The following is a 24,168-nucleotide window of genomic DNA, read 5'->3' as shown; positions in this document are numbered from 1 at the left end:
TATCAAACAGAAAACAAGAAAAGAAACAAAATGTTAACTAAAAACAAGACTTCGAGATGTAAGTTTCCTTTTCTTATTGATTTTTTGCATATCAAATAAACAATACATAAAGAAAAGAAAAAAAATTCAAGAACGGATACAAAAGCAAACCAAGGCAAATGATAAATAGTACTTTTATGAGAAAAATGAATTGACTTAAGTGCAAATTTCATTAATTGTAATTACGTGAAGAAAGACAATGAGAGAAAATCCTTAATAAAACAGAAATGCAAGAAATAAAGAGAAAATGTGAGCTAAAAGCAACCATTTATTACCCAGCCTCCATTTAGAGAGGCAGCATGTATTTGTTTAGTCTTTCCCTAAGCGATGTTAAAAGGAGGGTTGAATTCCTTTAAGGTGTCCGAAATTCCTGAGGTCTCCAAGATGTTGTAAGTGTGTCCACTTTAGAGTGACCCAAACTGTCCCCCTAGGTCCAGGTGTCCGCACATGTCGCCCAGTCTGACCGAAGCAAATATAAACCTTTCTACGGTAAATTCCACTCATTGTGTAGTCTGGGGTTTGGTTGACAAGCTGCCCCCCTCCCTACATATATCAGTACAACACAAAAATGCATAGAGATTTCTATGCTTAAAGGGACTTGATGTAAGATTTTACATGGAAACTGAGATTACAGGTTTGACGAATGTCAATATTGTATTTTTTTGATAGAAAACTCTGAAAGTTAGTGATACTTACATGCATCTTTTAGTATATTAGTTTATTACAACATTATTTCATTTTTCTTGGATCAACAAACATTGCAGGAAAAATACAAACAGCACTAAGATCTCCTTATTGTAGGCGGTACCAATAAATACACACTGGTAAACAAACTGACAAAAACAAACAGGTTTACTACATTAAAAGTGTCACATGTTCATTTCCCAAACATCATTACACAATGCCATATGGTTGATTCAACTTACTGTGTATAGAAATTACTAAAAAATTGAATTCTAAATCTTACCTTGTGTGCCTTTAAGGCCTCCCAAATGACCAAATTTGACATCGCATTTAGAACAGCCACTTCCAAAGCTAATTGAGTGATTGGCAGGTATGTGCGAGACAAGGGTATAATGAGCCTAAATAGGATCCAGCTATTTAGGACACATTAGTAACTGCTTAGTTGTTTGAGTTCCACTTTACTATCACTTGTGCCATGGTAAAAATGAACTCTCCTTTTTAGTACTTCATTCTCAACAAGAATTCCTCCAACTTGAATTCACAGGCTTTTTCCGCACCCAAAAAATGTAGATTACAGTTAGTGACTACCGTAGAACACAGAATGTTTGAATATTTGCATTTTGTCACTGTGGTTAGAAATGGTGATTTTGACAGACTTGACACCCACTGGTTTATGTCATAAATGAAGTATCGGTAAATCCGGGACAAAGAAAATGTTCTACTAGATTGTGTGAATTGTTTTTTCAGGAAACCAACTTCAGTTGGAATGATTGAATTACATGCTAGACTGAAGAACAAAATGTCCCGCCAGTTTCTGTCACATTGCCTTGACCCTCTAGTGTCTACATGTGAGTTTGTATAGCCAGAAGGCAGGTATTCTGCCAACAGAGACTGGCGGGCCGGCAAAGATGACACAGCGACAGAAAATAGACTTCGGGACGAAACGTCGCTAAAAATAACCCCCTGGTCCATTAATAGTAACTTCTCCCAGTGATGCAACATGGACTCTGTCCTATGGTCATTATGGTAGTAACCACCACTGGGGTTAGTGGGGTATAATCGTTATGTTAACATTTATATGTACCATTCTTGATAACAATTTTTCTTTGTACCTACCTCTAATATTAGAGAACTCAAATATCCACCAACAATTTGCAGGGAAAAAAACGAGGATTAGAGCTAGAAATATTTATAACTTCCAGTTTTGTAAGCTGAAATGAGTTTAGGAAATGAATTACAAATAAGGCAAGTCACAACAGTGTTCTCACCAGGATTTTTTCACAGCGTAGGGGTCAGGTACACTGAAGACCAACTTTGCGCGGCGCAAGTCACTCGCGGAGTGCCAAAGACATGATAATGGTTGGGAGTGTGGCATCTTCCCACACAAAATTTTGAAATTCATAACCAAATAAGACACTATTTCCTGCATTTTGAAGGATAAATTTTGTGAAGTTAAGTTTTTCCTCTGTCACATCCTCATTCTAAAGCCAAATATGACCTTTTTATTAGACTTATGAAGGGTCTTCCCAGAAAGAAGCACCCCTATGCTCATTGAAACACAGCATCGGGGGTCCAGATCACAGCATCGGGGGTTCAGATCACAGCATCGGGGGCCCCTATGCCGAAAAGGCCTGGCGAGAACACTGCACAACAAGTAGCTTGTGAAAATTTGTAATTCTCAGTTCTAGCTAATTCTGTTTCATAACAAAAAGACACATTTCAATGATGCAAATTATTTTAAAGCAAAAGCTGACTTTGAATATAATATAGGCCATAAAGGAAGCTTTGGTAACTAAGAAATGAACAGTGTGTCAAGTATTCGTAGGAAAACATTAAAAAAAGCAGATAGACTTTTGACCACGTAACAGATAAAAGATATTTTGAGCCTGGTAAAATAGTTGGAGACAGGTTTACTAGTAAATACACTGTCCATAAAATGATTGACAGGCATAGATTACAGTAACGTGACAGGTAATCAATATGTGAGACGTACCACGAGTGGGGAGTTTATCGTGCTAAAGGACGGGCCGTAGCGTCCGGTATGGCGAACAGATTCCCTGTTGACACAGTGACAGTCTAGCTGCATTGCCTGATAACACTGTTGTCTAGCCAGGTCGACATAAGTACATAACAACTTAGCAGCTGCTTGATGCCCACTTAATGACTTCTTATCACACCTTTACTCACCTGGCCAGGGTTTTAAGGGCCACGACAAAGGACAGGAGAAGACAAAACTCCAAGCAGATGTTGGGTTAAAAAATCCTACCCTGGTTGTAGGGTCTGTCCGTTCGTTCAGATCCTTGTTGTGCCCAGTGGCATATAGGGAGCAAGTTTCCTTGCTGTTTCTATAGATGGGTATATTTTTACAGGGAGTGGTTGCTAGCCCTTCCCCTTTAACATACTCCAGGCACCTCCCTTAGCATGGGACCCCCATTTTATGTCCCTTCTGAAAGACGGGTGCAGTCCCAACCGAGATGTCCTGACCCAGAATTGAACTATGGTCTCTCAGTTACCAACTAATTGGAACCAGGAGCTCAACTGTAAGGCTGTGAATAGTTGAGCTTTACGGTAGAGTACTGCCAGAAAAAAACACACACCAAAAAGCAGAAAACATTACAATTTGTTATCTATCATCTGTTTGGAGATTACTATACGGCTACACCTCTGCTTGGAGAAAAGATTCTCTATGAAAGCTATATTGTCAATATTAGAAGTCCAAAATTATTAGGACTTTGCTAGTGGCATTTTCCCAAAGGGTTTTCAATGAATACCTGGAATTTTACATCTCAATTAAAAATTACAATCAAACGTGAGTTTATAATACTTCCTCTGTTTCTTGGTACAGTTTCTAACAGCTTTTTGTATTTGATAAGTTCCAGAAAGAAAGTTTAGCTTACGGAGAAAGTACACGACTAGAAGTAAAATAAACAGGTCTTGGGTGTTAGGAAATATTTAGGAAGTCATTAGACATTGTTTGAAGCCAGACGCTTCCCGTATTGAGGTGCCTGCGGGGCGCCCTGGTTTATAAATTGTAGAAACGCCCGTCTGATACCATCTGCTATATAACTTGTTAATTGAGTGAGGTATCATATATAAGTTTGTCTAATCTGTATTTTGTTATGGAACGAGGGAAGTTTTCACTACAGCAGTACTGCTTGCACTAAGAAAACTTCTTTCTTTGAAATCTTCAATTTTCCACATTGGTGTGGGCCAATTTTTTTTGGGGGGTTGGCCTCTAGATTCTGCGAGACACTAGACAGGGTGTATACGTTGTATGCTCACTTGGGCCAAAGTGCCCTAGGCAGTTATCTCTATCTAAGTGGACCGAATACCAGGTTGGCACTTTGGCTAGCTTACAGTATCAGAGAAAACTTTTCTATGGTTTGAGTTAGCCCACCTGTTCAGCACATGTATGTGTGAAGCTCTGGTCATAGGAGAGAGTAGCTCTCTTGAAAATGAGTATCGTATTGAGTAGTACAATGTACTGGCACCATAGTTTTACTTGAAAAAAAATAAAAGGACATTGTTTTGGGCAGTTATGAAAAATAGGATCACAGGGTGGGTGTGCAAGTGGGTGGGTGAGTGTGTACTATGACTGGGTGGGTGGGTGTGTATGACTGGGTGTGTGGGTGGGTTGGTGTGTGGGAGGGTGGGTGTTCCTTTTGTATCAGCACAAGTAGGTAATCTGTAATAATTGTTTCGCTCAACAACAAAGACAAATAATCGCTTGACAGGATTCATAACATCCACTGAAAATGTAAAGATTCGTAATGAAAAGATTACTGACAAAGTTATGAAAAAAAAATTTGCAGGCTGAAAAAATACTCCTGAGAATCACACATTGGCTTTGTAGCAGACTTTTTATTACATTCCTGTATTTCAGAACACTATTTTCTGAAACAAAAATGCCTAGAAGCAAGTCTAATGCTCAAATTACATCATGGAAAGCATTTTTCAGTCACAGAGCTATGTATGCTGTTTATATATATGCTGAGAATGTTACAATTGCGCAATAGTACCAGCTTGAGAATTTCCACAATGTTTACTGAAATTGTAGGTAACATTTCTACAAATAACAATATTACAGATGACCCCAAAATGGAATTTTAAGCCGCTGTGTCAACACAGACAGTTGGACGTAACATCGGAGCCGTTGTGTAGTCTCCCTCCCAGGAAGTCCCAGGTCACACCTGTAACATTACCTACCCAGGTGTACCGCTTACCTGTCAGCCACACCCGTGTGCACAGGTACAACCAGGTCACCTTAATACCTGCCTGATCAGCCCACTCTACCGTAAAAACCAACATTGTCACAACCAGCGTACTACCCTGTCTTTCTGTAGGACTAGGAGGGTGGTTTCTATGATTGTTAAACATTACATTTTCAGGTTTCATCTGATATACAGTATGTGATATTTGCCCTTGTATCTTTGTTTTTTAATCATAAGTTTAACACTTAGTGTAAGTTACTACTGTAAATTCATTTATTTATGTGGCGGTTTTATTTCCGGGTAAGGGGGAAAAAGAGGTTTTCGTCATGTTTTCTCGGTTGAAACAATTCTGTAATTTACAGTAGTAATACAATTGGAATGGCACATAATGAATTTTCCGCTAAGAGTCACCGGGGAAAACCGCCAAAATGAAACCACAGCAAATGTTTCACAATTTACAGTAAAGCACTTGAAATGCTTGTACAAGTCTAGGCACACACCTTTTGTTTAGTGTGTGAAATTGCTGTATGACTTTATTGTATTATCTGTATGACTGATCTTTGACGACGCATTTCTAAAACCATTTCACACTTTGTTATCTGGTTTCTATGCTGCTTGTATACAATGTGAAAACATGCCCAGACATGTCTCGATTCTTAGAAATCAGCAGTTTTGCCCCCCCCCCCCGTAGTATTGAATGAACTGTTCCTCACCTCACCTGACATCCTGTGGCAGCTAGCCTGGTTCTTCCCCAAGGCCAGGTGTGTTCAGGTAACCAGAAACAGACAGGAAACCAGGTGATTACACCTGTCTCACCTGTATCAGGTGATCTCTTTGTTTTTGTAAAAGACTTTTTCCCCACAGTTTTTTATTCACACCTCATTACCCACGCATAAGTAATGAATGAATCATAAGGAGACAATCGAAGTGTGAAAAATCTAACCCGACATATTTTGTCAAAACTAATTAAGTGCAGCTTTAACATACAGTTAAACTGACATAAGATTCAAGCTTGTCTCTCTCGTATATGTGACCGAGTCTACAATCTTTTTGCAGTTTTAACAAAGACAGGCTTGTGAATTTGCACAGGACCTTACTCCTTAGTTTATATCTTGGCAAGAGTTATTTTTCTTTTGAGAAAGTCAGTCGGTCAAGGCTGCCATAACTTAATACATGTATAAGAATTTAAGATTTAAACTTGTCTTTCTGGTACATGATCATATATTATTGACCGAGTCTAGCGTCTTTTTCTAGTGTTAACAAAGAAAGAGGTTTGCGAGTCTGAGCACGACTTGAGTGTATACGTCAGCGAGAGTTATTTTTCTTTGAGAAAGCCGGTCTGTCAAACGCAATTAGTAAAACTGCCATGGCATAAGATTCGAGCTTGTCTCTCTCAGTCTCTGGTATGTGATTACCGGTATATTGACCAAGTCTATTGTCTTTTTCTAGTTTTAACAAAGACAGAGGTTTGCGAGTCTGGGCATGACTTGAGTTTATACGTGAGCGAGGGTAATTTTTCTTGGAGAAAGCTGGTCTGTCAAACGCAATCTTAACATTTAGTAAAACTGCCATGGTATAAGATTTGAGTATGTGTCCCTCAGTCTCTGGTATGTGATTATATTGACCGATTCTATCGTCTTTTTCCAGTTCTGACAAAGATTGAGGGTTGCGAATCTGAGCACGACTTGAGTGTATACGTCAGCGAGGGTTATTTTTCTTTGAGAAAGCCGGTCTGTCAAACGCAATCAGTTTGTTCTGGTGGATGTAGAAACTGCAAAGGTCTAGGACTGGGAGGGTGCCACGCCATACCTCCTATTGTCCTCAGGTATTTCTAGGCACTAAATGGGCAACAAAAGCCGGCTAGTGTCCAGCTATTCACATGGTCTGACCGATCACCATAACAACAGGGACCCTGGCCGTGTGGCTAGCTCCGGACAGCTGTCCAGTAGAAGTGACCAGTCTGTTGTTTTTTTCGCTCTCACCTTTCTTTTCATATTTTTACTCTGGAAATTTTGAGGACATCATGTTTGTTTAAAAAAATAGGAAGTAAAACTGAAATGATTATTTTAATGATTCAGGTGTGTTTTGTGGGTTAGTTGAGTATATATAAAACGAGTTAATGATGTACCAATTGAATATATGAATACATATGAATTAGTATCAAAACAGTTCAGAATGGAATTGTCAGTATGTAAATATGCCTTAAATCTATAGGGTTTTGATGACGTATGTAGTAAATCTGTCCAATATTATGAATTGTACTTGTACGGAGATGGGAAACAATGTTGGGTATAGAAAGTCAAAAGTATGTCTAACTTTCTCCATATCTTTCTTTATTATTGTTTTTGTTATGATTGTTGTTATGAATTTATTACCTTCACCAAAAATGATATTTTGGAGTACAGTTTGTGTGTGTGTCGTTTTGTGGATGGCATACATATAACTCGAGAAGCTGTGAATGGATCCTTATAGTTATGATATGATATTCGGTAGGTGGGTAGCAGTTGCAATTAATTTTTTTTCTAAATCACAGGCTGCTTCTAAATGTTTCGAGCCCTGACTATGTAAAAGTACATTTTATTGATGATTTGATACCATTTTCAACATGCATATAAAAGTATGTGCTTTGTTAGCAGTTCATCAATCTCACATTCTTTACACAAGCTGAGGTGAAACTCTTACAACTCAATCAAGAATTCCAGCTATTTCCCGATTTGTTTTGGAATTTAAGTAGCTTTATTCCCTTGGAGGAGAAACTATGTCGAATATTTGAGTATAATGGGGGGGCTCTTAATAACGAAGGGGTCAGTTGGGATCGTTTACGTTCTTTTTGTTCCGACGTCAACAAACAAAAGATCGTTTCCTGACCAGCCACTGAAATGTCCCAAGTAATAGGTCATGATACTGTCATTGTCAAATGCTTTTGAGTCACTAAAAACAACATGGCTGTTTACTTCTAGTTCAGTATGTTGAAAAGTACAGTGTTAGATAACAAGTAAAAGATTTCTATTTTCGTTGTAATCCTTTTTTTCTGGACATTTCATTAGAAAGCAAATAGCACATAAATTATATTGTTATCTTGTGATTTGTATAAATTTACAATTATCAAAAGATAAAGTATTATTTTGATTACAGGCTCTAAAGTGTAAGTTGTATTTAAAATGCAATTGAAAGTGTGAAATGTTATAAAATGTACTGTTGTTTTCTGTCTTAAGCATATCAATTTTCAATTTCAGAAAGACAGGGTTTTAAGAATGAAGCCTAATTTTTAGGGAAGAAAACAGTTCAATGTTTGAGATCGAGGTTGCTTAGTTGACAATATTCCTTTTCTTTGTGGTAACAGTCTTAAAGTTAAACTTGTCGCCCATACAAAATCATCTGAGTTATTTTAATTATCATTTTAAATCCATGTAGAAATCACTGATCTTTATTTGTGGGATTGTACATAAAAGTAAAGTTTACGTGTTCGCGCATGAGGTTCTTTGAAATCTGTTGGAAAAGGGAGAGGGAAAAACTGAGAACTTAATTTTCGAGCCGTGCTGTCGGCCCACATATCTATCCCCGTTCACCGGAACTCCTATGGACACAACACCGCGTACAAATTCACGCCCCGAAACGGTAAAGAAAGGATCAGCCAGGATATCCATGTCATGTTGTGAAAGCTGACACCCAAACTCTGTCATGGGCTGGGTGGGAGGAGGTAGACACATCACTCATACACAGGTGGGGAGGGGGGCAATGGTTCAGTGGGGAGGGGGGCAATGGTTAGGTGGGGAGGGGGGCAATGGTTAGGTGGGGGGGGGCAATTGTTAGGTGGGGAGGAGGGCAATTGTTAGGAAGCTTTTGGGCATACTTGAAGAGAGGGGCAATGCTGTCGGGTAAGTATGGGAGGGACAAGACTGTTTGGTATAGGTGGGGAGGGGGGCAAGGGCTATTATTAAGCATAGGTTGGGAGGGGGCAAGGCTATTGGGCATAGGTGGGGATTATTACTGGGGAAGGGGGAAGACTGTTGCGCATAGGTGGGCAGGGGGGCAAAACTGTTGCGCATAGGTGGGCAGGGGGGCAAAACTGTTGCGCATAGGTGGGCAGGGGGGCAAAACTGTTGGGCATAGGTGGGGAAGGAACTAGACTGAGGCATAGGTGGGGAGGGGGGCAAAATTGTTGGACATAGGTGGGGAGGGGGGCAAGACTGTAGGGCATAGGTGGGGAGGGGGGCATAACTGTTAGACATATATAGGTGGTCTGTGGTCATGGCCTTACCAACATTTGTAGGAGAAAAGGGCAGTTATAAACTGTTCTTAACAATTTTGCGTTTGAAGAGTTTTTTATGGCTAACCTTGACCCCATGAAGCCCAGATCTTTGTGAGTAACAAGACCTGTGGGACTCGGGTGTGCCCAGGTTCCAGACTGGACCATTTATAAACCCATTAACACGTCTGAGATGTTGATTTATACCTGCGAGTTTACTGACAAACTTATCCCAAAGGATAGAGTCACCTCCCTTGTGAATTACAGCCTTGTATTTTCAAAACTCAGTTAAAACCTAGGAAATACTAGTGCATTGTTTTGAAACAGTGTAGAGAAGAGTAATGTTTATACTTATAGTCAGGTTTTTCTTCCAGTTTAGACCGATCCTTACTAGATCCTCACCTGTGTACTAGTATTATCTCTATAATCTAATACACATTCAAATACCTGCTAGCTTTCACAGACAATACGACAAACACAATAACCTGACACATATGAAAAGGCACTTTTGATAACAGGGTTTGTTTGAAAAGAGTTTTGTGTCTGTGGCTTTGTTATGAACTTTTGCATATGAAGTTAACAAGGTTTGTCTCACTGCTCTTGATGCAGACACTATTGTTATGGAACAATTTTATTACTATGGCACAAGGTATGGAACAATACAACTAGGGGAGAGGTCAGAAAAAGTTTTTTTGATTGTAGTTATGATAAGTTGGGACGGTTGAAAAAAGCGTAGCTTTGCTTTATGATTTTCAATCTATAGCGGGGCTGTGTTGTCCCTCCGTCCCGGGGCAAAAATCTGCTTCTTGGGACAGGGAAAAATTCCCCCAAAAATCTGAGCTGCATGACATAAAACTGATGAAAATGTAAGCTTAAAATGACAGATTTAGCAGCAAAAATTAACGACATGGGCTCCAAAACACACAATGAGCGGTAAAAAGAATTAAAGCCGGAGACAGCCATAGTTTCCCTAAATAAGTGGATACTGACTAAAATAAATTTGTAGCACATATTTTCAATTTCAGATATATCATTTTCCTGTATCGTGTCAAAACTGTCGAGAGGGGCAAAAGTTTGTGAAAAATTTGCATCCTTTTTTTAAATTCTCGGACTCGAATTAAGTAATTCTCCATTTGATCTTGGAATACATTTATCACTGAAAAAAATCAGTTCCACCTGTGATCTTGGAATACCTGGAAAAATTTTTATCAATTCAACTTGTTACATTTTGAAACATGAAGAATATCATTTCCACCTGTGATTTTCAATGTGATAAATGTTTAAGCCAATTTTCTGACACACTAACCCTGTGGGAACTAACCTTTCAATTAGACGTCTGCCTTTCCGAGCCCCTGCGGTATTAATATAGAAACCCCACGTGGCTAATTATGGGATCATCCATGCTTTATAAGCTGGAAAAGTGACAGTCTATACAGTAAGTGGGACACTTTTCTCAATTATAGTCAGTGGGGATGTCACTTTGGCCACACGATGACATAATGTTGGTGCCATTGTTTGGTTTTAAGAATTAGGAGGTGCTATGTTTGAGGAGGGTCTGCATGGGGGGACATTGGTAACGCTTAAAAAGTAAATTTAGGAGGACCGACAAATTCAAGTAGGCCGGCAACACTTGGCAGTAAAAAAGATTGAATTCCTATATGCACTTTACTTTGACAGTCTCTCTATGACTAGATTTATGTACTAGTATCAGAATAGGTACATGTAAGTCAAATATTTCAATAACAGTTGACGATGAACTTTGCATAACAAATGAAGTGCTACAGGTACCTTACGTAGAATCAAAGTGACCAGAAAAATTTACCCTCTAGAGTGGGCTGGAAACGATTAACAAACGAGATATCAAAACAGGAAGTTCCGCTGCAGTACCTTAACAAGCCGCTAGGGGACCCAAAATCTAATCATTTCCATGTCTCATCAAGATCTACCCACCTACCAAATATCAAGACAATCCATCCAAGCCTTCTCGAGTTATGCTGTACATTACACACAAACAAACAAACGCTACCCTCTGCATAACCTTCTTGGCGAAGGTAATTAAGATAGCTTGCTAGCCCTAAAGGTAAAAGGCATGCAGAGTCCTCAGCTTTTTTTACTGACAGACTGACTCCAGTTATTGAAAGAAAGAAGTGTCCACTTTTGTGAAATTGTTACTGCCATGAGGAATGCATTTATACTGTAAATCGTGAAATGTTTGTGGTGTTTATATTTCTGCTATGGCCTCTTCAATGTGAAATCATAGTATGCATTTCTATTATCGCTGTGGTACAAAATTGTTTCAACTTTAGAGGTAAAATCTGAAAATTGGGTCCCCGCAAATTACTAGTAAATCAGTATCCAGTACCGTATAGTTATACCCTCTGAATATGCTATTTGCTGTATAATATTCAACTCCAAACCATGGAAAGAGTCATAAACATACCACTTAATCTTGGCAAATTGGCCGTGTTTTTTTTAAGTTTTGAATTTGAGGCAATGTCAGTATTTGTCTAAAGTTTGAACATCATTGAAGGCATCTATCGCAACAAAGCGACATCCGAAGATGCCAAAACGCCTGTCTGACAGACCTTGGATGAAAATACAGTGTGAATTCCTCATCTCTCTGTATAGATAAGTGTTGTGATTACAGAAATGATTGCCACATGTGTGGACCTGCCTGCAGGTATTCACAAGAGCAGTTATCATCCCTGACTCATTCCAACAGAGTGCTTCAATTACCACATCTGTAGTGTGTTCTAGACCTGCTACAGTTCCAGTCAAATGACACCTCTACATTAATACATGACATCTGTGACCCAATACTGTACAGACAGGCTGGAAGGGAAGGCCAAGAAAGGGGGATGTGGTTGAGTTTGTAAAGAGGGTCTGAATGGGGGTCCTCAGGTAATGCCTAGTGTTCTAGACCTGCTACAGTTCCAGTCAAATGACACCTCTACATTAATACATGACATCTGTGACCCAATACTGTACAGACAGGCTGGAAAGGAAGGCACAGAAAGGGGATATGGTTTATCCAATGGAGTTTGTAAAGAGGGTCTGAATGGGGTATCAAAGGAGGGTTACCAATGCAGAAAGTTAACTTTAAATTCAAGAGGTCAACACCTGAAAATTGACGGGCATTGCAATACGTAGTACGCTAAATTCTGGTGGTGCTGTTAATGCAGAAATATTCGCATTGGTTTTATGTTCGCGGTTTTTGCGGGGACCATTTCACGGCAAATTCAGAACTACCACAAACATTTTTTCCAATACTGTAGCAGTATGTGACTATAGCACTACCGCTAAACTTAAAACCACCGCGAACACTCCATTTTCCCCTTAGCGCGAAATATAAACCACACAAACTTAAATACATTTACAGTATCACAGTTGTTGAAACTAGGCTGCAAACACAGTCACACAACAGGACGCTTCATTATTATATCAATTCTTTTATAATTATTCTGGCATTCGACTACGCAATGCGTAGAATTTGTCAATAATGTTTACCAATGAAATCTGAATAAGAAGCAGCTATTGAATTGAAGCGACCAATTATGGTCCAGAAATTGTTTTACGACATGGCTATATGATTTCATGTTAATCGTTTGCGTTTATCGTTGTATTTGATGGGAGGGGCGCAGCTGATAACATACCGTACTGAATTCAAATGTTCGCCAAGCTTGACTTTAAATTATTCTCGACATAACTGCCTCTCCGTTTTGCGCTGAAGGGTCGCTGAGCTCATGAAGTGTAATTTGCAGAAGAAAACGCCTGTCAGGCTGCATTCTCGTCACAATGCATTACGGAGCATTCAAACCATTCATAGGAAAAAAAACGTGGGGAGGGGGGCGCTAAAGAACTTTATCACAAGTAGCCATGACTATAGAGGTCGTATTCTATTAACGTCGAGTCAAGGGTAATTTTGAGAGGTTGCGGAGGGAATTGAGAGTTAAGTACATTTGTAAGTAGGGAGGCAAGGAGAGAGAAGGTCGTGTATCAAGAAATGAACCAGATTACTGTTGCTTCTGTCATGGCGCTCAGGAGTCAAGTTTGAATTTCCAAGGTCGTGGGGGGTGTTGCACAATTACTGTAAGGAAGGAAATGTTCGTGGGGATTTGATTTCATGGTAGTGAGTTTCAAGTTTGTCGTTGAAGCTGCCATGTAAGGTCGTAAGGTTTTACTGTAAAAGAAGAAATGTTTGTGGTGGTTTTAAGTTCACAGTGAAGACGCCGCCTTGATAATGGCGAACGTTAAACCACTGCAAATACATGTATACAGTGGAGGAGCTCTGTATTTAAAAAGTACAGGGAGAGGCTTCGAAATGCTGTTAAAAAGAATAACATCTATCTTTTTCAGTGGTTTTCTTCATTATAGCTGTGATTAGCGTACTTATGGTAGACATAATTGTTATGATTGAAGGGAAGAGGAAGACCGATGTTGTAAGATTATACCTTTTTTGGTTTGAAGTTATTATATTTATACTATAGTTAACTAGCTCTGCATGCCGAAGCCATGCACATTTGAAGTTTTGTGTAAGGGCAGTTCAACTTGATTTGTTTGCTCTATGACGTTTTTATGAAAAATTTTAGCAAGAAGACACCATGCAAACAGTAGGCTGGGGTAAAAATTTACATTGGTGTCTGTCCACGCCCTGAAACTGTGTGCACCAAAGTACAGACTTTCCCCTCAGACTTTGTCTCTCTCATGTTCCTTTTTCAATTTATCATTCTCTTTTTTTATTCGAGAACCAAGAGATTGAATCGGTGTGACCTTATCAAAGTCCTAGTTTGTTGAACTTTTGACATAAATGGGCACTTTGTGGTGAAACTGCTCATTACTGGGCCATAGGTTACAACAATCGGAGGTAACAATTGCACATTAGGCCTTCTTCCAGTCTTGCTTTCTCCCCTCTGCTCCTCCTACTTTTTGTATCCTTCCCCAGACAATGGTGGTATGATACCCTATCTGTTGTCACGTTGGTATGATACCAGATCTGTTTGCTGGGAGTGGGTTTCAGGCAGTCACGTTGGCATCGCCACCCCTGTCATAACAAACACAAACATAAAAACCTTTGTCCGACACGCGGGGTCCCCTCCCCGCCCCCGTCCCCCCACCACACACCTCCGATCACCTCCACCCCAGGACAAAGGACAGGAAAGTGCCGGAGCGGCCGCGCTCTTCTCTCCTTTTTGTCTACATAACAAGGGAGGGGGGAAGGGGCCATTTTTCTTGGCAGCGGCCCAAGCCGGGGTGTCGGCCCACCCAGTGGCGGCCCCTCCCCTACCTGCTCGCTGTGTCAGCCATTATCGCCAGCGCAGGGTCGGCTGCTGGTTTTGGCCAGGTGCCAGATTACCTGTTGCCACCTGGAGGGAGACCAGTACAGAATATCATAGTCAGCACAGGTGTAACAGGGAATTTGCAGGTGTTGTTCAATGCAAGGGTTTGTAGGCGGCACCTGCATTTTGTGTAGTACTTCTGTTATACTGATGTACTATTCGTGATTAGTACATGCATGTGATACAAGTAGCATGTGACGCAGGTGTCATGTGGTACAGGTATCAAATGATAGCATGTGGTGCAAGTATCATGTGTGATACAGGCAACATGCATGTGGTACAGGTATCACATATGATAAAGGCAGCACCTTGGTACAGATATCACATGTGATAAAGGCAGCACCTTGGTACAGGTATCACATGTGATAAAGCTGGGGAGGGGGGCAGTGATGGGGTGATGGCTGGGGAGGGGGGCAGGCATGGGGTGATGGCTGGGGAGGGGGGCAGGGAGGGGGTGATGGCTGGGGAGGGGGGCAGTGATGGGGTGATGGCTGGGAAGGGGGGCAGGGATGGGGTGATGGCTGGGGAGGGGGGCAGTGATGGGGTGATGGCTGGGGAGGGGGGCAGTGATGGGGTGATGGCTGGGGAGGGAGGCAGGGATGGAGTGATGGCTGGGGAGGGGGGCAGTGATGGGTGATGGCTGGGGAGGGGGGCAGTGATGGCTGGGGAGGGGGGCAGTGATGGGGAGGGGGGCAGTGATGGGGTGATGGCTGGGGAGGGGGGCAGTGATGGGTGATGGCTGGGGAGGGGGGCAGTGATGGGGTGATGGCTGGGGAGGGGGGCAGTGATGGGGAGGGGGGCAGTGATGGGGAGGGGGGCAGTGATGGGTGATGGCTGGGGAGGGGGGCAGTGTTGGCTGGGGAGGGGGGCAGTTACAGGGTGATGGCTGGGGAGGGGGGCAGTGTTGGCTGGGGAGGGGGGCAGTGACAGGGTGATGGCTGGGGAGGGGGGCAGTGATGGTGTGATGGCTGGGGAGGGGGGCAGTGATGGGGCAATGGCTGGGGAGGGGGGCAGTGATGGGGCGATGGCTGGGGAGGGGGTAGTGATGGGGTGATGGCTAGTGCTATGATCACAGCTGCTGGATTTAATCCCACTTGTCACCAGAAGCTCAGGTTCGCGGAGTCATGTACTTGAACCCTGACCGGACCTTTTGATCAGTTGGAACTATGTATGCGAAGCAAACATTTTGCTGCGTAGCCTGGTAACTCGTATTCATTTCTGTCACGTCTACTCCTTGAGAACGATCTTTGTTTAATCTCTGATTGTCAGGCCACTTGTACTACTGCTCATCACATGCACAACATAGTTATAAGGTGGCAAGGAGGTCTTGTGGCTAAGATTGTGGACTTAGAAACTAAAGTACAGGGTTCGAATCCCTGGCAGAACTTGACTCAGATGGAAATGCTTCAGTAACGTAATTTACTAAAGCAAGATGGGAACCAATGAGAGGATGGCAATTAGCATTTCAACCAATCAAAGTGTCTGTATTTTGATTTTTTTTTTTTTAATTTCTATGCTTTGGTGCTGGGTCTAAGATTGGTCTATTCACCAGTCCCAAAGCCCTCTTCGGGTGTACTGTCCCATTGACCTCTGACATGTGATATGTCAAAGGTTAATTGAGAGTCTGACCATCAGACTGATTTATCCACCAGGTTTATCTAGGCTACAAACTTAAGCCCTACCCCTTAAACATGATTCCCATCTTGCTGTAATTAGGGGTTATGTTAACCCTACCTCATTTACTTCAGGCAAACAGGACCAGCCATTTTTGGCCTCATTTCAGAGCTAGTATAGAACCATACTGTTTCAAACACGTAGCAAGTTGGTTTGAATTCCATGTGACATTAGGTGTTGTGTGTGTGTGTTTATTATGGGACTAGTGTTCCCACTAGGTGGACATTTTGGCATCTTCAGACATTTTTTTTTGCTGTGGGTCAGGGAAAGCTATTTGTCTCCAATCGTTTTTGGTAAGAATGTCATCAATACTTAAAAAATTACCCATGTTGCAAGAAAGCAATGTATACAGTGAATTCCTCTATTTTAGTTGAGATTAAAATTGCATTATAGAATTGTTTTGTTGGAAAACGCAAATCTATGGTGTCACGAATTCACAATTATTTTGAAAAATTTCAATTTTTACGGTTTCTCCAGGACCTAATATTTCTCAATCAAAATTCTCCTCAAAATATGGGAAATGGCATTTTCAAGATGAGCTTTGCTCCCGAACACCCCAAGTTTCCCGGCGCCTTGCCGGCTCGCTGTTTTGGCCCTCCCTTTCACGATGAAGGCCCAAGTCTCGTGGGAATGCCGAGGTCCGCCTTCAGGCCGCAATTCCTTCTAGAATCAGAGCGCGCTCCGCCTAAAGAATTCGAAAAACGCGGATGAAGTTATTGAATTCCTTGGGCCTGGAGGTGCTGATGGGAATGATTCACGTTTAATCTGTGGGGAATGTCGGGAATGTCAACGTTATCTGGGCAAGATATTTCTGTTCCTCACCTGGGGATGAGAACATACCAGCGTCTGGCCGAACCCAGACATACGCTCCAGATAGCTCTGATTGGAGAACACCGGGACAAGGCCAATCTGAGTCAGTTTGTCGTTTCTCCGATGTCAACAGTCAGACCTTGACATGGCGCAAGCGGTAACGCGGCCCTGCTGCTTAGGCATATGGATCAAATTCCGTGGGCTGGAGTTCGATCCTAGCGTCGGCCCCTAGCTTGGACAAGGTGTAAGGGATTGCATTTTTCATTTTGGATGGTGACATAAAGCTGACAGTATGAGGGAGCTTCAGCCTCTAGCATCAAACCTTTGCATGAAAAGAACCCAACACACTTATTGAGAAGAGAAGGAGTGACCCGGTATACTTGATAAGTACAGCAGGCCACAGCGAAGCCGCACTACACTACTAGCAAACGAAAAAGCGTCATACTTTGTCCACAGTCCGCGGTTGGACCGCTTTATTTCTACCTTTACTCAATGTGTAAGGAAGTGAATATAGTCAGATCCAAGCATGTACATGTAGGGTTCTGTGCAGGGGTTTGGCACCTGAAGCTTCCCCATATATTATATGGGCTAGTCGGCTTCATGTCCACATCTGAAAGGTCAAACTCAACCTGTTACACCTGTGCTCTGGTTCCATGGAATTTGATACATATGAGCCTTGCACTACAGACACACAACTCTGCACACCTGGTGAAAAGAGAAATACAGGAATTGTTTTGACTAAGCTGTGGCTGGTACTTGAATGATGGACAGGTCATTTTAATTTCATGGGCTCTGAAAGGGGTCTCCATGCCCCTTATCCATAAGCTTGCTATTTCAATTTCCTGTAATTCCTAGGGAATTCTATCTATACAATCAGTAGAAAAATTGGCCATACTTCGCATAGTTGCCTTCTTGGATATAGCACAATATTTAAGCATTCCTTCGAAATTTTAAATGTTGTTGGAACTCCCCATACAGACCCTCCTTGGACTGTTAGACTTCATTATCTGTGGAGAAACCTTGTCAGATCATAATAATTTAAGATAGATGGATGTTTATAAAGTTTGTTATTAAAGCAAGTTGGCACAGTCCGGAGGAATGTTAGGTCTAGATGTAGGTCAATGTCAGGGGGAGGGGGGTACAGGTAATGTGCATCCCTGGGGTAATAATAGATGCAGGGACTGTTCATTAACACATGGATTTTACGAGGGGACTGGTCATTAACACATGGATTTTATTAGGGGACTGTACATTAACACATGGATTTTACCAGGGGACTGTTCATTAACACATGGATTTTATTAGGGGACTGGTCATAAACACATGGATTTTATTAGGGGACTGTTCATTAACACATGGATTATTTTACTATTTTAGTGGGAGGGAGAAAATGGAGTGTTCGGGGTGGTTTTGAGTTTGCGTTTGAAACAATAGCAGCACTACAGTCACACAATGGTTCGGCTTTTTGCGGTAGTTTAACTTTTAAGCGATTTTAACTCTAAAAAGGGTTCACCGCGAAAACTGCAAACGCAAAACCAACGCAAACATTTTTGTATGTACAGTACATGTAATCTAGCACTGGTCATTAACTTACAGACAGAATCTTGCACTGGTCATTAACTCACAGACATAACCTTAGGCTGGTCATTAACTCATGTACCTATCCAGCAACTGGTCATCACAACATTGACCTTACCAGGGGCTAGTCATTAACTCATTGACCTAACCAGGAGCTGGTCATTAACACATTGACCTAGCCAATGGCTGGTCATTAACTTATGCCAGTACTTATATTATAACTTAGCATTGGCCATTATCTCTTATGCATATGGTGTACATGAGAATAAATCATATTTACTTCAAAAGCTTATGACACATAATCTGGACACATTAACTTTTCCCACATGGATTTCACTCTGGACTATAAATACAGTAACATATGGTGAGTAGATGGTTGACTGAATTCATGTTGTGGATAATTGATTGAATCCCAACTATTTATAACAGTATAGTATGAACTGTTAAAGGGGAAATTTTTGCAATAGGGAGAAAATTGGAAATGATGTCACGGTTGAAACTGCCATGCAGGGGTTTACTGTAAAGGGAAAATGTTTTTGCGGTGGTTTAAAATTCGTGTTGAAGAGGTTACTGTGAAAAATGTGAACATACATGTAAAAATCACTGCAAACCTTTTCCAATGTACGGTACTTGCACAAAGCAATATCCCAGCAGATGTTGGGTGGAAGATAGGGTTTCTGACTGACTGTCTGGCTTCTGTGATACTGTAAATGTTTAAATTTTTGCATCATTTTAAAAGTTTTTCATGTAACCTCTTCAGCACAAATGTGAAAATACTTGTTCTATCTTCTACCGCCTTATTTCAACCGCGAACTAAAAACCACAGTGAACACGTTTTCTCCCTTACCTGTAATTAAATCCCAATGAACGAATATTATTAATAATCATTAATATCAGTGGGTAGCTATCATAAAATGTTTCAACCCACCACCCCAACATGTGCTTGAAGATGAGTATTAAGATGTCACCTCCTATGCCTTAGGGAAAATTTGTCTTTATGGTCGAATAGTTCCCCTGAATGCCAAGTAGAGACAAACCTATAATTTAGTTCTGTAGTGTCTGTGTTCTCTAACAGGTAAACATCACCAGATGACTGCACAGGGATTAACTCACTAGAGGGGAAACCATGCATAGAAGTAGCATTCATGGTTGGGTTTTTTTTCAAACAAAAATGCCCCTGCAGTACTTAGGAGATACTGCTAGGGGGCACAAACTCGTACCACCTCTTCCTTAGACCAAGAGCTATGTACATGTACCAGTGAAAAAATATGACCGTAGTACATTTTTGGGAGCAAATATGTATCTGTTCTGTATTATATGATTGTAGACCCTGCAGCAATTCAACACTGGCTGCCATTGCACAGGTAATTTCTGACCAATAAACCATTATTATTACATAAATGTTCAGAACATGAGATAGAAATAAAGTTTTGATGCAGTACAGTAGAAAGCCACTAGGGGGCCGTATGAAACATGTTCGCCGCTTTGCCGTCACCTATCGACATACCAAATATCAAAAAGATCCATCCACAACTTCTGTACACATGCATGTATGAACATCCCTACATAGAAAGTATTAGACCAGATTCAGTAGAATTTGACGAGGGTTTGAGTTGTCGTTCTACCTAGAACTTGTTTGAAAGTGCCGTAGCCCAGGTGGCTGGAGGGTTCAAAAGGGTTTGTGAAAGTATTTTATTCCCACGGGGCGGTGTTCTCTACTAAAAGCATCACGCTTCAAAACCTGACCTTACGCAAAATGGTAGTGCTGTTGTTATGCTCTTATAATCTTCTAACAAAGGGTCGAAAAGTCACATACCTAGCAGCATTTTTGCTATAGTTAAAAGGCCAGTAATGTACTGTAAAAGTAGTGCAAATCAAGAGATTTCAGTATCTCTTACAGCATGAATTGGCCTTCTGGCGCAAGCGATAATTCACCTAAAGATTAAAATCAAACCCTGTTCTAGTACTAAAGCGACCAGAAGTGTTCAGCTTAATAATAGCATTCCTTAGTGCACTGCAAATTTCGATGTATTTGCTATGGTTTTATTTGTGCAAATAGCCATTTACATTGTACAGAAATGGAAATCCTTGCAAAACTAAATGGATTTATAGTAGCATTGACTTTGAATGTAGTTTAGCTATGAATGTCGCTTTAATACTTTGTAAATTGGAGCACCTAATTGTGTTATAGATACATGTAAATTGTAAGGAACATTACAGGCCGTATGGATATTGTAAAATCACTTCATGCTAATCCGTATGAGACGTGTTCTTCAAAGGAATATTCTAACGTTTGCCTGTGGATGGATAGTGACGTTGAATTGGGGGAAAAAAATGAAAATTTGAGGCAACAGTTTTGTTGATGTCTACAACAAACACCTCTTTATATCTTTTAAGTACAAAACTTTGGCATAGGCTCTTGTTTCTGAGTTCTAAGTCCTTTATCTCTTGGTCAGAATAGCTGTGAAAACAAACTGGTTCCTTGTACCACAACTATCGGTCACAGTGTTACCCTTGTGAGATGTCGCAGCCCGGGGCTATCAGCACAGCATACTTTCCTTATCCTAACCCTCCATCAGTAAAGCCGCATGTGCTGAAAGAGATATCTAGTACTGAGAACATCATTTCAACTCTATGCCTGGCATAAAATTTAGATGACAGCATTATCGCATTTCATAACAAACAAAAATTATCCAGAGTCATTTTTTACTCGCTTGCTGTTTACATGTTGGGTAAAGAAATGAATTAAAGTGAAATTTATTGCGGATTTGTATGCTTGATCTTTTTTTTTGTCTGTGTTCCTGGCAGTAGGTTAGCACATGTTTTAAAGAGAAACATTGCTGATTGAAATCTAGGTCTTAAGGCCTAGAATGCTGGAGGCCAAATACTTGAGTGTCTTCCAAACTGTCTTGATGGCTTCTTGCTGGTGCTAAAATTGGCGTCTTATCAAGTCTTAGGGCCTGCGTGCCTTTTTTCTGCCAGGCGTATCGAGCTATTTCGTTTCACCGTTTATTGTAGCAAACCCGCTCTTATGCAACGTCAAAACTATAATTTTTCAGCCTAATTTTCAGTTCCTTTTTATCAATAACGCGTTTCGTTTTTGATTTTCTTAATAACAATCACACATGTACAGGTGCAAACGATGTTTACATTGCACTTAGCACATACAGCTTAAACTTCTCTATAACAGTATACACAACAGCAGCCGCTATTTTCCCAAAGATTTTGGACGCCTTGCATCGAAATTCCTCCCGCACATGGCGAAGAAAAGCTGACAAATTACCGCAATTACCCAGAGGAAATAGGGACATGGTTGAAGAGATAGGAACATATCTGTGTAGTTTATTTCAACACCTGGGGTGTACTGGGTAGTGTAGTATAGCGGTAGTGGGAGTGATTGTGACGAGACATAATATCAAACACACCATCTGATGCTATAAGCTTAGGCCACAGCAAGTAAATTCTATGGATGACAACCTCTACAGACTCAAAATCTCATGCGAGAACTGCTAAAAAATATGTGAGGTGGAATATGGTGTAACGGGAGACTGGCAGGATTGGAAGGTTGGCTTGTCCATGGTCCAATGTTGGTTCAACAGTCTGGCAGGAACACGCATAAACAGAGTTACATGTAGCAAGAAATTCACAAAATATTTGTGTTCTTTTTTCTTGTGACCTGTAAAATCATAACAGTACAATTCAGTACAAATATCTGTTTGACCCAGTTCATATTAAGCGTATCATAGCCGGTTGAATAAATTAAGATTAATTTAGCCGAATATCTTTGCCCAATATGAATACAAATTAACCGGTTTGGGTTTTAGCAGGTTAGATTGAAATCGCCTCCTTGATATGAACAGTACTCGCGGTGTTACCACAGTATTACTACTGTATGACATAACCGTTTTACCCGCAAATTTTGGACAACGCGGAAACACCCTTTCCCCTCCTACAAGAATAAATGAATTGACGGTAGCCTGCGCTTTGTTGCCTATGAGTTTGAAAATTAGAATTAGTAGATCAAGGAAAGAACCGAGGACGAATTCTTGTAACAGATGCATATAATATGATATTATGGTGTGCATCTTTGCTGTGATTTGGGTGTGACGTCCCGGTGAATTAATTCTGATGACGTTTTTGTGTTCAGGACTTTGAAATGAAGCCTGACAATCTGTAGAAACCTTATCTGTGTTGCACACACCTCCGCGGTCATCCCTCCGGCCAACTGTTAAATCCAGGTGATCCCAGATCACGTGATCACGGTGGATCACAGGGATCAAGTGATGAACACAAAGTTATCAGGCACTGTCAGGCTGGGAACAGGGCTTCTGGAAATGTTTGAAGAGCTCATGAATAAGGCAATGTGAAGTTTCAGTGAAGGGGGGAGCTTGCTACTGTGATTCTTATTTCTTTCGCTGTAACTTTATGTTCACTGTTTTCACGGTCACCTTTGTACCGCGAACTTATCATCACCGTGAAAAACCTGTTGTTATCATTTATGATTCCTTCACACATCAGTTTTATAAATGACTTCCCGCCACCATGAAGATAAAGTTCAGTGAAAATGTCCATTTTCCTTACAGTGTGAAATTTTGCTACTGTGAAGATAAGGTGAATTACAGTATTCACAAGTTGGTACTTTAGGAAAGGGGGTGTCGGCCTGTTTTTATGCAGTACCTGGAAATACTGCTAGAGGCCAAAAATCACCATGTTTCTTCGCCGTACAAATCCTTCAGAAAGATCTTGAGTTACAGATACAATTTTTCACCCTTAATAAAGAAAGTGAAGTGCACATTTAGATTACCAATAGTTGCGTATGATGATAGTAAAATTGATGTGTATGATATGAATCATATGATACTGTGCGTTTTGATGTTTTAGATATGCAGATAGTAGTTTGAGTTATGACCTTTTAGAAAATTATGCTGATGTCATCACTAAATGTGCTGCATCCTGAGTGGGTAGTGTTATCCTAGAGATGATTTCTGTTCTGCATCCTGATTGGTTGATATCACCCTGACCAATTGTTTCCTTTCTTTCATATCTTCTCTGAATTGATGATGTCATCATTTTACGCTGTGGCATCACCAAACTTCATTACATCATCATTCGTTACCTCTGCGGATAATTCACCTTTCGACTTTAGGTAAGTCTTGAGGTTGTTTGTTTTTGTTTATTTTTGTTTACACCGAGACCATGGGACGACATGGTTTGTTTAGTTATCAATTTCTTATGTTTGATTAAACAAGCATTATTGTCCAAGCAGTGTACAAATATAAGTTTCAAAAACCCTGCTACAAAACAAATAGAAAGACAGACTGACAAAAAACAACTTGGATGTTGTATTAAACATCTGACTGTTTACTAAACCTATCCACTTGCTTGAATTGAGTAACTTTTGCAGTGAACAGAAAGAAAGGTTCTTGTATTTTCAAGGGGATCTACATGTATGATGATCAAATGAGTTTTAATCTGAATATGATTCATAAAGAATAAGGGGTTATGAGTTCAAAACTGATATTGAGACAGAAGATTGCCTGAAAGTACTGTAGCACATATATATATATATAAATGGTTGCCTCCTCTA

At 40.7% G+C, this 24,168-nt stretch overlaps 1 protein-coding gene across 2 annotated transcripts in view; it reads left to right on the top strand.

Moving 5' to 3' along the window:
• Positions 1-24,168, top strand: part of LOC136423767 (exostosin-1-like) — a 52,505-nt gene that overhangs the window by 1,241 nt on the left and 27,096 nt on the right. The gene's annotated exons all lie outside the window — the stretch shown is intronic.

This window comes from Branchiostoma lanceolatum, chromosome 18, assembly GCF_035083965.1.
Source record: "Branchiostoma lanceolatum isolate klBraLanc5 chromosome 18, klBraLanc5.hap2, whole genome shotgun sequence".
NCBI lineage: Eukaryota > Metazoa > Chordata > Leptocardii > Amphioxiformes > Branchiostomatidae > Branchiostoma > Branchiostoma lanceolatum.
Note: the sequence above shows the minus strand (reverse complement) of the source record. Positions and strands in the feature narration are given on the sequence as shown.